Below are 14,105 nucleotides of genomic sequence, written 5' to 3'. Positions count from 1 at the left end.
AATGAGTGATCGAGTCACTAGGTTTAACAAGATATGTGATTGATGAGCGAGTCTCCAATGTAAACCAAGGGATGACCATAGAGTCACAACTGTGGGTTCTGTTCCCTCTAGCTATGTGACGATAGGGTCACCTGGGCCTTCTGGCCCTAGCTCTAAATAACTAGTCATAGAACTAGGCAAGCGCTTTTAGTATTTCATCGAACTTAGGGTTGGTCCGGCATTAATGTTCATGATGAGTCATTCAATGCAGATATCGATTAGATCCAATCTTTCATCGGCACTGCGTTCATGACGCTTATGCCGCTCTTGACTCTTAGGTCAGTAATACACAACCAGTGCTCAGTACTGTTCATAAACTTGACTAATAAGTCACAGCTTCACAAACGGATCTGGCACCATTGCCGATTCTGACTAGTAAGTCAGTGTCATTCATAAGTAAGCAAGACCTGCTAAGCATTTGGTATGCAATCCATGTCCACATTTAAACACTCAACATGCCTCAATAATAATCACGCGTGTCATATATGGGGTGCAGTATTCTTACCCCCGGTTCAAGCGAGAAATAGTAAAAGAACGACCCTTGAGAGCGATCGACCTTTGATTCCTTATCGATTACCTAGCCATAACCAATTACAACCCCCATTAATGAAAATCAACAATGAAAGGATCTTGACCTAAACCTCACTCTTGGGACCTTGAATGGTACTCAAACGGTGAGTAGATTCGATCTCGGGTCTTAAGGATTGAAACCCCGAGCCAAAAACCCTTAAAAACACTCAAAACAGGATTTTGAAGGAACAGAGTAGCGCCCCAGCGCTACTCACTAGCGCCCCAGCGCTCATCTCAGAACCAAAATGCCCTAACACCAACCATGGGTAGCGCTGTAGCGCCCCCTTGTGGGCGCTACAGCGCTACTCCCAGTCAGCTTTGCCCCTGAACTTCTTCCCTTCGACTCCTCCATTACCAACTTAATTACAAAGCTTCCAAACATAAAATTAAGTGCCAAATGAACCCAAAAACCATCCTCACATGTCATAGGCATCACAACCACAAGAACCCTAGCCAAAAACTCCCAACAAAACCAATCAACCAACCTATAAATCTCAACTGAAATCTATAACAAAAACAGAACAAACCAGGACTTAAATGGCTAGAAACTTACCTCAAGTTCAGTTTATGATGCTCTTCAATGGTGGAACATACTCCCAAGCTCTCAAGACTTATTTCCCAAACTTAATTCCTTAAATTAAGCTCAAAATCCAATAAGAAAATGAGAGAAAATAGGTACGGGAGAAGGTATAATTGATGCTCTGTTTTCCCCTTCTTTCTACAGCCTTCAATGGCTTAAATCTATCCTAGGGGTGAAAAGACCAAAATACCCCTAGGTCAAATATAGTTTCCTAAAGGCTCCCAAGGGCAAAATTGACATTTTCCACCTATCTCGTTAATCATAATTAACACTCTCCAATTCCCGTTATTCTCAAAATTCTCAAACACCAATAATTCATATCCCGCTACCCTTTAATTCCCGCCAATGCTCTAATCATAAAAAAATCACCCTAAGACTCACCCCGAGCCCCGAACTTAATCCTGTTATGGCTAAACCGCTAATTTGTACTCAAGATCGTCTCATGATGAATGACTCGAACAAATCCACATTATAATGTGGCCTTATCAATTCATCACAAACATGCACCCAAAATACACAATTACGCCCTCAACGAGCCAAATTACCAAAATGCCCCTATAATGAAATGTGGACCCACATGCATGCATTTAACATCATATTATAATATAATTCACATAAACATGCATATAATAATTTAATGGCATAATTAAACAATTATGGCCCTCCCAGCCTACTAATCCATTCATTAAACTTCATTAGGGATTCTGGGCATTACAGACACACAGTCCACACATTCCATCCATCCTTTGTTTTGGAGAAGAAGGTATATATATCGTGATAATCCATCAACTCTACTCACCAGCTACATATATATATATTTATTAATGCATTGTATATTTGTAAGGACAATATTTAAGCACTATACGATGCCCAGAAGGAACCATATATATTTACAGAGATCTCAAAATAAAAAATATATACCCAAATATCATATTAAATATCTCCATTTTGAACCCAGAAATTTATAAAAAAAGTTGAGGAAAAAGCTTACCTGTTCGACCTCTTCAATAAAGATACAGTTGACCCTCGCCTGTGTCGTTCAATCCCTCGCCATTAGAGCTCTGTCGGTATCCCTTCATTGTCAACCTTAGCCCCTGCTTGTCCCTTTTTCATCGAGCCTTAGTCCATAGCTGAGAGAGGATGAGAGATTGAGGGCCACTGGCGGTGCCAAACCAGAAAGGGAGAGAGAGAGTGACGGCAATGGGAACGGCCAAACCAGAAAGGAAGAGAGAGAGAGTGATGGCAAAGGGAGAGAGAGACTGAGATTGAGTCATGAGAGAGGAGGACTTAATTTCGTTTGTTCAGATAAGTGAATAAAAAAATGACGGGTAGACCAAAATTTTACCCAAACCTAATTAAATCCCCAATTTTCGAAGAAATGAAGTTTTATGTGTCCCTTTTACTAACAATTTTAAGAACTTGCTTTGGGAGTCCTTAATACTCTTTTAAGACTCCCAAAGCAAGTCCTTAAAATTGTTAAGTAAATGAGCATATAATAAACACTTATTTTCTAGTCTAGATTTTTTTAGGACTCACATTTTTTTAGGACTCGCTAAAGAGTATTAAGGACTCTCAAAGCAAGTTCTTAAAATTGTTAAGTAAAAGAGCATATTTTTAGGCCAGATTTTTTTAGGACTCGCAAATTTTTTTAGGACACTCATTGTGAGTCCTAAATTGTATTTTTTTAGAACTCTCAATGAGTGTCCTAAAAACTCCATAAACATTTTTAAGGACTTGCATTTAGGTGCGTGTCCTAAAAAAGTGTCCCGTAAATGGTATTTTGTAGTAGTGATTAAAACTGCTAGACATAGCCACTATCTTTGAGAAAAACATACATAAGGAATATTCATAACTTTATTACAAACTCCGAAGTAAATATTGAAATACATAATGAGCGATATGGGATCCCATTGTTTTAAAATAAAACATAACTTTATTAAATGAAGTTATTTACAAAGCTAAATGCGGAAAATACGTAAAAACATAATTTAAAGAGATTAAAAAAAATAACGTCGTCCTCGAATCGTCACGCAGTCCATTGAATCCCTTCATCCTTAATACACAAGCCAAGCTGCCATAAATCCTTCCGCCTTCCATAATTATTTTCCTGTATCATGCTAAAAATAAAGGAGTGAGTCTAATGCCCAGCAAGGAAAATCTACTAATCAATCATATAACATAAACATAAGACTATAATAAAAATGTATACTATAAAACATAAATCATATAAAACTACAATGGCCATCATACTTCTTGGGGCTTGTTAACTAAGAAAGTCATATGCCCATAGATTTGTGGGGCTGGCTAGCCAAGCAAGTCATATGCCCATAAATTTTTAGAGCTTGCTAGCTAGACAAGTCATGTGCCCAAGGACTATAAACATACTATACATAACATAAATGTAACTTAACATAGCATAAGATAACATAACATAAGCATAACATATTATATATGTTGGATTAGCTTATACATGGTCTTTATTTATTTTCATGTATATCTTATATTAAAAAAATTAATACGAGATAGCCTAAAACATGTTTCTAAAATTGAATTCAAAGAGAAACAAAGAATAGAATACTTACAGTATACGCAGCAGAATTAAAGAGTCCTTCCTTCAGTTTCTTGTATCCTCTCTGTCGCAGAGTATTACCAAGAAACTGAACCGATCTTCTATTTTCTTCACAATCTTCCAATGTATCCTTAGAACCACCTAGACTAGTGTGGGCAAATCTCAACACATGAGATAGATATAGAGAGAAGAAGAGAAAATAACAAAGAGGCTTAGAAAATGACTTGTGTTTAGAGAGAATCTAAAACTATCAGAAAGCTCCTCCAATTGTCACCACCGCTCTGGCGGCCACTAAAAGCACCTCGCGCCCTCATATCAGCACTAGGAGGAACGAAGGAGTCTGGGGCCTTCCTCTTCTGCTCGCTGGGGCCACTACCCCGGCTGAATCCAACAAAAGGAGGCACTGCCCTCCTGACATCGCGCCTAACATCGCTTTCCTTCCAGATCTGATCCTCGACCCTCTCAACTGTAAGGGCCCTGTCCACTACCTGGGCATAAGTAGTAGTCTCTGGATCCAAAGTAATATTCACATTGCGGGCGATCATAACGTTCAAACCCCGCACAAACCTCTCTCTCCTTGCCGCATCAGTCGGCACTAAATCTGACGCAAACTTCGCCAATCGATCAAATTTTAGAGCATATTCTGTCACGGTCAACTGGTTTTGAGTCAGGTTGATAAACTCGTCAACCTTTGCAGCTCGGACCGCCACACTATAATACTTTTCATTGACTAAGTTTTTGAACTCCTCCCAAGTCATAACTGTTACATTCTTTCTCTGAACCACAACATCCCACCAGATGCGGGCATCCTCTCTGAACATATAACTGGCACAGGCAACCCTCTCATTTCCCTCAACCCTCATGAAATCCAGGATAGATGAAACCATATTCATCCACTGCTCTGCCCGCAGTGGGTCTGGCCCACCCTCAAAGGTGGGAGGATGCTGCTTCTTGAATCTTTCATACAGAGGTTACCACCTGTTCTCAACCACAGGTTGAACTGGCACTGGCGCTACACTCTGCTGAATTGGCAACCCAGTGACCTGTGAAGGGGCCTGCTACCTCAACTGACGAAGTTCTTCTTCTGTTCTCTACAACCTTGCTTCCATTTCAGCAAACATTTCTTGCCAATTCTGTGGGGCAGGTGGAGGGTCCTGAGCCTGATTGTCATCCTCGGCCCGATTGCCGCGGAGTCTAGATGATTGCCGAGGCATCACAACTATATGCCTGCAATCAATGACACCGCTCATCAGGCATGATAACAAAATCCATTTCCACCTCCCATTCACAACAACCAACCATAATCAAAAATCCAGATAACATACAGATAGCATATAACACACAACGGGCCATGCCCTGACATCATGCATATGTTAACTCATTCATCATGCTCTATATGAAACAGGCAAGCAAACAGGGCAATCAAGTACATATTCAAGCATATTAATCAATCATACCAACCAACCCTGAGTCGAGCTTGTCACTGACAGCGAGCGTACATGTTTGGTCAATCTCCATAACCAATAAACCTTGGCTCGCTCTGATACTAAGTTGTAACGCCCTACTACCTTAGAGCCGTTACTAAGTGATTTTAAAACGTGCGTTTAACTCGCTAATCGAGGTTTAAAGATAAATGTGTGTCCAAAACATAAACAGATACATAAACTTTGAAAATAATTCCATTTATTGAAAATCGTAAATGTTTAACATTTGGGATCCCAGAGTACAATTTAGAAATATTTACAACTCAAAACATAATCACAGTCGACTAAACGACAAAATCTAGTTTATACATTCATCTCCCAAAAATTCCCCTGACCGTGGCAGTCAGGCTGACCAAACATGTACACGTCGCGTCACGCTCACTACACTCATGATTGGTTGACTTTCTCCTTGCCCTTACCCGCACCACAGAGCACCCGTGAGCCGAGCCCACAAGAAAACTCACAAACAGACAACATATGCATATTAAACACTTATCAGTTAAACAGGCCATCAACTGGCTAACACATACGGCCATGCCATCCTAGGCGCTCTACCAAGCCCTGGATTCGCGGTCCATAAACTACTACAAAATACCCTTTACGGGACACTTTTTTAGGACATGCACCTAAATACAAGTCCTTAAAAATATTTATAGAGTTTTTAGGACACTCATTGAGAGTCCTGAAAAAACACAATTTAGGACTCGCAATGAGTGTCCTAAAAGAATATGTGAGTCCTAAAAAAGTTTGGGCTAAAAAAATAAGTGTTTTATTTAATAATTTTGAGGACTTGCTTTGGGAGTCCTTAATACTCTTTTAGGACTTGCAATGAGTGTCCTAAAAGAATATGCGAGTCCTAAAAACATATGAGCTAAAAAATAAGTGTGCTACTTAATAATTTTAAGGACTTGCTTTGGGAGTCCTTAATACTCTTTTATGACTCGCAGCGAGTCCTAAAAGAGTATTAAGGACTCCCAAAACAAGTCCTTAAATTATTATGTAAAACACTTAAAAAAAGCTATCATAATTTTTGAAATTATCGGGTTAAAGAACTCATCAGCACAACATTTGGGGATTTATTCAAAATCACAACATTTAGGGCTGGCAGAGAGGTGAACGACGGCTGTAGGTGAACGGCAGTGACAGTAGTGAACGGCGTCGACGGCAGCTGGGTTTTTCGGCTCCAGCAGTCTCGCCGGCGGCGTGCTTCTTGGCGTGGGTTGCTGGTTGCTCATGGTTCCAGCAGCAGGTGGTTCCGTCTCTGGCGTGCTTCAGTTTCCAGGTATTGTTTCTTTGCTTATATATATATATGTATATATATATAGACCACACATCACAAATAAAAAGTTGTATGTGGTGCCTGTACATAAACATCATCATACGTTAATTAGGAATGATAAGTAGATTGATTACTGATTTCTTCTACATTTCTAAGCTTACATTGTTCATCCTCCATGATGGAAATGTATATGAAGCCCCCAATAAGAAATAGTGTGTCCAAAAGTAGTTACCAACATAGCTAAAGATGAATATCCAAAGAGTAGCCTGCCAGAACAAGTTCAGACAGAGTATCATAACACTGTAAAAAATTAACAGAAATTTTGCTCTAGCAAGTTTACAAAATTTATGAAGAGTCTTTCTCAAATTCCTGTATCACTACAATTTAAAAGATAATACATTTCTACACAAAATTCCAAAAGGGTCTTTGCTTGATAAGAGCCAGCCTTCAACGAAGGGCTGAAGCTTTTCTCCTCTGACCCAACTACACTAAATAATACCTAAAGAGTACTATTGTTTTTCTTAGATAAAATTCCCACTCTGTTTTGTTTTATTTTAGATGATATAGGTTTCAATGTAGCAGCTGAAAAACTTTGATAATTTAGTGAACAGTCTATGCTTCAATTTTCTCCTTGAAGATTTTGGTAAGCCTCACTTATAGAATATGTGCTACAAATATGATAAAAGGTTTGAAAGATTACAAAATATAAAAACAAACGATTATTAACAGAAGTGTGAAAAATTGATATGATATTTTGGTGGTGCAGGGTGTAGTGTCAGTGAGATTTCAGATACACGAAATGAGCTTATGCATTGTGTGTAGTCATCTGGCTTCTGGGGGCAGACAAGGAGATGAGAAATATAGAAACTCTAGCGTGACAGAAGTTCTATCAAGAACAACTTTTCCCAGAGGTGCTTTGCTTGATTTGCCTCAGAAGATTCTGGACCACGAGTACGTATACTTAAACCAGTCCAAACATATAATTAATTAAATACACAATTTAATATTCCCTTTCTTGTCAATCTTACTCTCGTCAATGTTTCTTTCACTAGAGATCGAGAAAATAAAAACAACAAAAATTAATTTATTGAAAGCTTTAAAGTAAAGTAATATTATTATTATTATTATTATTGTTGTTGTTGTTGTTGTTGTTGTTGGGTCTGCTTAATTCCATATTTGAATTTGTCGTAAGTACAGCTATAGCAGAGGCTTGAATGCCACCATAAAAATAAAATTGTTTTTTTTAGTGTATTTTTATGATCAATTGGGGAGTTTAAAATTCAAAAGGAGCAATGAGTATATAAAGTCCAATGGATTGTTGATTAAGAGCCTGAAAAGATCGATTGCATTTACTGGTAGCTAGACAGTCTCTATATATATGTTTTTTGATAAATTAAAATATTGGCAAGTAGTTGATATCCTCATAAATATCATAATGAAAATAATAATAATAATAATAATAATAATAATAATAATAATAATAATAATAATAATTAAATAGTATTATGTGTCACTTAAAATTTTTTGTTTTCTTACTATAAACATACATAAAGATGGAGATATTTAGTTATCTTATGTTGGATTGATATATTCAATATCATCACATGACAAAATTTATCCAATCATATCAAATCTAATCCAAGTTTCCAAACATGATCTAAAGTAATGAGGGAGATCCTAAATAAGATGTATCAGTAAAAACTTGGTAATGATCAGTAAAGAAAAAGTACCATTTATCAAGTTCAAAATTGCAGCAGCACTTGTGTTTAGTGTTGGCTGTAACAGAGGACCAATCACCATAGCTGGGTTAATTGTAACCATGTCAATCCTCTTCTCATTAACAAACTTCCATGCAGCATCCTCAGCCAAAGTCTTCGAAAGCACATACCATAACTAGAACCAAAAGAGAGGAAAGTGATCAAAACCGATAAAGCATACATACCAGAAGACAAAATTCATACTCTTTCAAAAGCCTTTCAGCAGTCTAAACAAGAAGGCAGCAAGGCCCGTTTGGTTAGGGAGAAATGCATAAAATGGAAAAGAATCTACTTTTATTATGTTTCTTCATTTGGTTAGAAACTAATGGATTGAAATAGCATTCTCATGAAATGGTTCTTTACACCATTTTGGTGAAAGGTCACTCCAAAGCATAATTAGAATCTTTTACTCGTGTCTAAATAAAAAAAGCTCTTAAAGTGTTTATTAGACAAATAATAGCTGTTGATGCAAGTGTGACTTGTAAAAGAATATACAAGTATGTATGCATATATTTGTTGTGTTGATTTTAACCTTTTTAAAAGAGCATGTCAACATCTGACATTTTTCTTGTTTTATAATGTTGATTAAAATGAATAGGTTAATATTTTGATTGGTCTTAAAGCATTGGATTGGTAGCTAATTGCAAGAGGTATGGTGCATTTGATTTAGTTTTAAAAAAATTCAATATTTTACAATTTTGAATGATAACTGTACTACTTTAGTGGAGTTTGAATATCTTAGATATTCATCCGTAGTGAAGTAGGTTATGGGAATTGTGTGTGCTGCGGTTATAACGGAAGATTGAGAACTTGCATGTCTTAGTGAAGTAGGTTCTGAGAATTTTGTTTGCTGCGGTAATATATGGATGAAAACCTGTGTGCTGTTTGATTTGTTTGACATATTGGTGCTCATTGTGACAGATGGCTAGGCTAGTAAATTAGGGGATATGCTGCCCGATTTTCTATAGATTTTTTTGTACTTAGTTTTGTGTGGAAATATAAAAAAGATGACTGCCACAATGATAAATATGTAATCTGGATATTTAACATTTGAACCCTCATATGAACTTGGTTATCAAAATAATTTTTGATCCCCTCTTATGAATGCTCAGCGTGCCCTCTTTAATCATAGAAATGAATAAAGTATATGTTGCACTTGTTTAGTTTCACAACGGGTACAGATCTAAAAGCTCACTATGTTCTTAAAAAGACAAAGATAAGCAAATAAGTTGTCCCATCAAAAATTAAAATCACACAACTACATTAGGCTAACATAAGTGACATTTTGTGTTTACTTTATTTATTAAGTTGGATTTGTGTAATTAAAACAATATTCAACCATGTCAATAAATAATTTGGTTAAAACATTTTTATGACTATTTTATACAATAAAATAAATTAGTTGCTTCAGACAATTAAAAGATCCTCTCCTATAGAATTAGAACAACGTTAATCAAAGATTAGATTTAATAATTGGTTAACTTTTGTGAGTCACTATTGAGTAATTGATTATATACTAATCCCTATAGTATACTAATACAACATATTGAATAAAATGATGATAATATCTATGTCTTGTTGTTTCATGAGAAATGAGAATCCAAACTTTTTAGATAACGTGACAAATTGTGTGATGTTCAACCAAATATTAATATATCATATAAAGTTTAGTACTCATCTTGTCCGTGAGCTTTGCTATTTTAATTGTCACATCAGTTTTGGTATCAATATATATATATATATATATTAATCAAACTTCCTCAAATATGTCTCAAGACATTTTTTATGCTTAGATCGATAAATATCTTTATTTTGGCTCACTTGTTAATATGAATATATATATAAATTTTCATGTTATAACAAATATTATAGGAATGATTTGTGTGTGGTTTAGACATTTTGTGAGGTATTTTGATTGATCATGAGCAAATATTAGTGAGCAAAATAAGTTGATTGAACACATGACTTGGTTTTTGGTGTCGTGGTGCACCTTTGCTTGTGAGATTTGGAATGATAGGAATCAAATAGAGCATAATTGTAGTTTACTTGGATATGATCAAGTCTACTTTTTATGTCCTAATTTAATATAAATGTGTAGTTTAATATATTGTTAGGATGCACATTGCCCGACATAATTGTTTACCTTCTTAGCATGTGAAACCACCATGGACATAACACTAATTTCATGCTCTATTAGACTTTGTGTTGATAGACTTTATGTTGATTATTGTATACCTGTATTAATTTAGTGCTCTGTTAGACTCCAAACAAAAAGGAAATTAATATATAATTAAGCATATTATATCTTGTAATACATTATATAAAATTTTGCGCAAATAACTTTGAATTGTGATTTGCTATTTTGCGTAGACTTTCAAATGTGAATTAGATTTATAAATTTGGATTAGGCTTATTCAAAACTTGTTGTGTTACTTTAACAACTTTGTAATTAGATCTTCTAAAACAGTTGTGTTTTTTCTTTGCAGAAAAGTTGTAAATTTAATTGAAAATTTCAGTTTAGGTTTGGTCCTTTTATTTCTCTCACATTCTCAATGCGGTATGCTTGTGTTACATATTAATGATCTATTATATTTATGTTCTTGGTTGATAACTCTACAAATTAGAGTTATTTTACCATATTTTATATGCTAATTGTTGCTTAGTTCTTGAGTTTTTAATTAACTTATTAAGTTTTTAAGTAATTTTAAATTTATTAGTCTTATTTTGATTTTATATAATTTTGTGTGTTTTTATAGTTATTTTGTTGTAAAATATTGTAATTTAATTATTTAAAATTAGTATTGTTAGTTTGAATGCTAAAAATATGATTTTATTGAAATTAAATGTTATGTAAATTAAATTTTAATTAATGTTTTCATGGGAGTTATATGATATATTTTATTAATGAAAATATTTAATTTTAATTTAGTTTATAATTTATTGTGTAGGAAAATTATTGCCCTTGAAAAGCAAGAAAATCAAAGGAAAGATGGTAATTTTGAAAGAAAGTAACAAGAAAAATGGTGTTTCTCCAAAAGCCCAACCACGTGAGGCCCACTCTAGGCCCAACCCGTGGCCCCCCCTCCAACACCCAGCCACCACATTGCTGCCATTTCCCTTATTGAGCCCAACAAAAATGCATTTTGTCCCTTTGTCCCCTATGACAAAAATGCCAACTTTTTACCCTTTTTCCTACACATTTTCACCACAACATCATCATTACACCTTATAATTTACCTCTACATACCATATTTATTTTATTTAATTAATCTAATCAATTTAATTAATTTAAATTGATTATTTTAATAAACTCACTTTGGCTATAAATATGGACTTTCAAGACCATTTTTGGGGTGCTTAATGTTTTGGTTACCATCTTTTTCTCTCATTTTCTCTCTACCATTCTCTCTTCCATTTGGGTTTTTCAAGAGCATTTTGCAAGTATGTATGTCATTTATTTTGTAATTTCTACTCTAGTTATGTGCTTCTAATCTTTTTCATAAGATTATTAAGATCATGATGAAGCAACTTGTAACTAGGTAATATTTATGTTGTATGTTGATTTCCCTTGTAATGCAACAAAGTTTATGGATTTTTCTTCTACATATATTTCTTTCATCTTAAATATCTTGTATTTTAGATTGTTAGAACATATTTACACTTTGTTCTTCATTAGTGCATAAACATAATATTCTTTGTGTAAGATGTGTCATTAAATTGTACACATCCATGCTTAGAACAAAAATATTATGTTTTGCCTTATAAATAATGTTCATTGATTTATTTGTTATTTCATTAGATTGATTTACACTAAATGCTTTGAAATTATAATTTTGAAAAGTGAAGAAAAATCCTATCTTTTTATAAGAAAATTGTGCTTAAAATTATAAATATTTTTGGAAAATGATAGTTTAAATTATTTTAACTATCACTAAAACTTGGGAATCAATATACTAATAAATATTATTAAACTTACATTTTGTGGATTCTAATATCTTAATAATCTTTTCTTTTAATACTTATTGTCAACTCACTATTGCTTTATTTCTATTCTCTTAAATAGCTTTATTTGTCAATATTTTATTTTATGTTCATACTATTAAAACTCATCAATCTTTGGAGCTAGGTTAGAATTTATTACTTTTGATTTAAAATAGTTTCATTTTCGATTTTAGACAACTCCTTTGGGTTCGACATCCTTGCTTACGATCACTATTCTATATGGACGATTCGTGCGCTTGCGATATATAAATTTTTAAACATACCCGTTTAGGGTCCATCATTGGTGCTCTTATTTATAACTATATTATCTTTTCTTTTCTTGCTAAGTACTATGGACTTAGAATCTGATGCATAGTACCTACACAGTACATGTCTTTATATGTGTGTATATATGTATATTAATTTCTCGTTGTTTATTGTATATTTGCTAATGTGCTATGAATGATTAGTAATTTGGTTTATTAATGTCTATGTGATTTGATAAACTAACTAGCTTGAGCACTTTTAAATTGAGACTGACAGATATGTATTCCTTAGTTTAAAGAACTAAGACTAACTACTTAAGCCATGAGAAAGTGTCGATATTCTTAGTTGTACAAGGGTTGTACAAGGGTCTTGTTTTTAGAACTTGAGAATTTCTTATTTTGATGTTCTTTACATTTTAGTCAAATTTGCTTTACTTGATAAGAAACATTGAGGGGAACTATGGTATATGAGTGGTTGAAATGACCATGGCTATATATGCTTTGAATTTATTACCACTAATATAATTATAATTAAATTTTTGTTTTTTTTATTAGTTCACCTCCGACAAGCCATATACTACTCAAGAAATTGACGAAGTTAGAGAAGAATGGGCAATGTTATTTTTACAATTAGTTAGAGAAAAATGAATGATGTTATAGCTAGCTAATTACAATACATGTTTAGAAATTTTAAATTTATTTCGTAAATTTATTTTGCCATTTTTTTAGAATTTTCTTTTCAAATTTCTTTTGATACATATTCGACACTCAAATGGATATATATTTTTAAATCAAAATTAAAATTGTAGCTGTATTTTTTTAAAAAAAAAAATTACTTTTAAGGTCATTCAAAGCGAGTCCTAAAAAATTACCCGTGAGTCCTAAAAAATTACTTAAAGGCACTCAACTCGATTTTTTAGGACTAGTGTTGCGAGTCCTAAAAACATTTTTTTAGGACTCGCAGCGAGTCCTAAAAAGTTACTTAAAGACACTAAACCAGATTTTTTAGGACTCGCATTGCGAGTCCTAAAAACATTCTTTTAGGACTCGCAATGCTAGTCCTAAAAAACCCTTTTTGTAGTAGTGATACCGTGAGGATATTCCAGGTATCCTTTAGGATCTGCCCTAGCAACTCACACTCCGTGTGCTAAACGCTGCTTTCGGCCCTGATCTCTTGCCGCACTCATCCTTACACTCCACGTACCGATCGCCGTTCCCGGCCCGTTGCCGTTCTCGGCCTTCGCCGTTATCGTTCTTCACCGTTCATGGCTCATGCCGCTCAATCAACACATTCACAAATGACAAAGCTAACCAACAAGCTAAGCATACATAAACTCAATCAAAGGGTCAAACCCCACAACACAGACATATAGGGCCGAGCCCCACAACTCATGCTCTTTGGAAAACAGTGGTTTTCTTACCTGTGTCCCGAGCTTCTTATGCACCAAAGTCACGAGCACGGTCCTCTAACCCGAGCCTCTCCGAAAACCTAGTCACAACACATTTAAAACATTCTTTAATACTAACCAATCCAAAACCATTTCCCTGGACCAATCCCGTACTCTCGGGACCTCCAATTT

At 34.6% G+C, this 14,105-nt stretch overlaps 1 long non-coding RNA gene across 1 annotated transcript; it reads left to right on the top strand.

The window, feature by feature from the left end:
• Positions 1-8,662: 8,662 nt before the first annotated feature.
• LOC133780250 (uncharacterized) lies at positions 8,663-13,335 on the top strand. Its single transcript, XR_009869186.1, has 2 exons — positions 8,663-8,928; positions 13,081-13,335. It is a non-coding gene; the product is annotated as an uncharacterized LOC133780250 (long non-coding RNA).
• The last annotated feature ends 770 nt before the right edge of the window (positions 13,336-14,105 follow it).

Source organism: Humulus lupulus, chromosome 5 (assembly GCF_963169125.1).
Source record: "Humulus lupulus chromosome 5, drHumLupu1.1, whole genome shotgun sequence".
Taxonomy (NCBI): domain Eukaryota; kingdom Viridiplantae; phylum Streptophyta; class Magnoliopsida; order Rosales; family Cannabaceae; genus Humulus; species Humulus lupulus.
The sequence above is the reverse complement of the archived record's forward strand: the minus strand, read 5'-3'. Positions and strand labels throughout refer to the sequence as shown.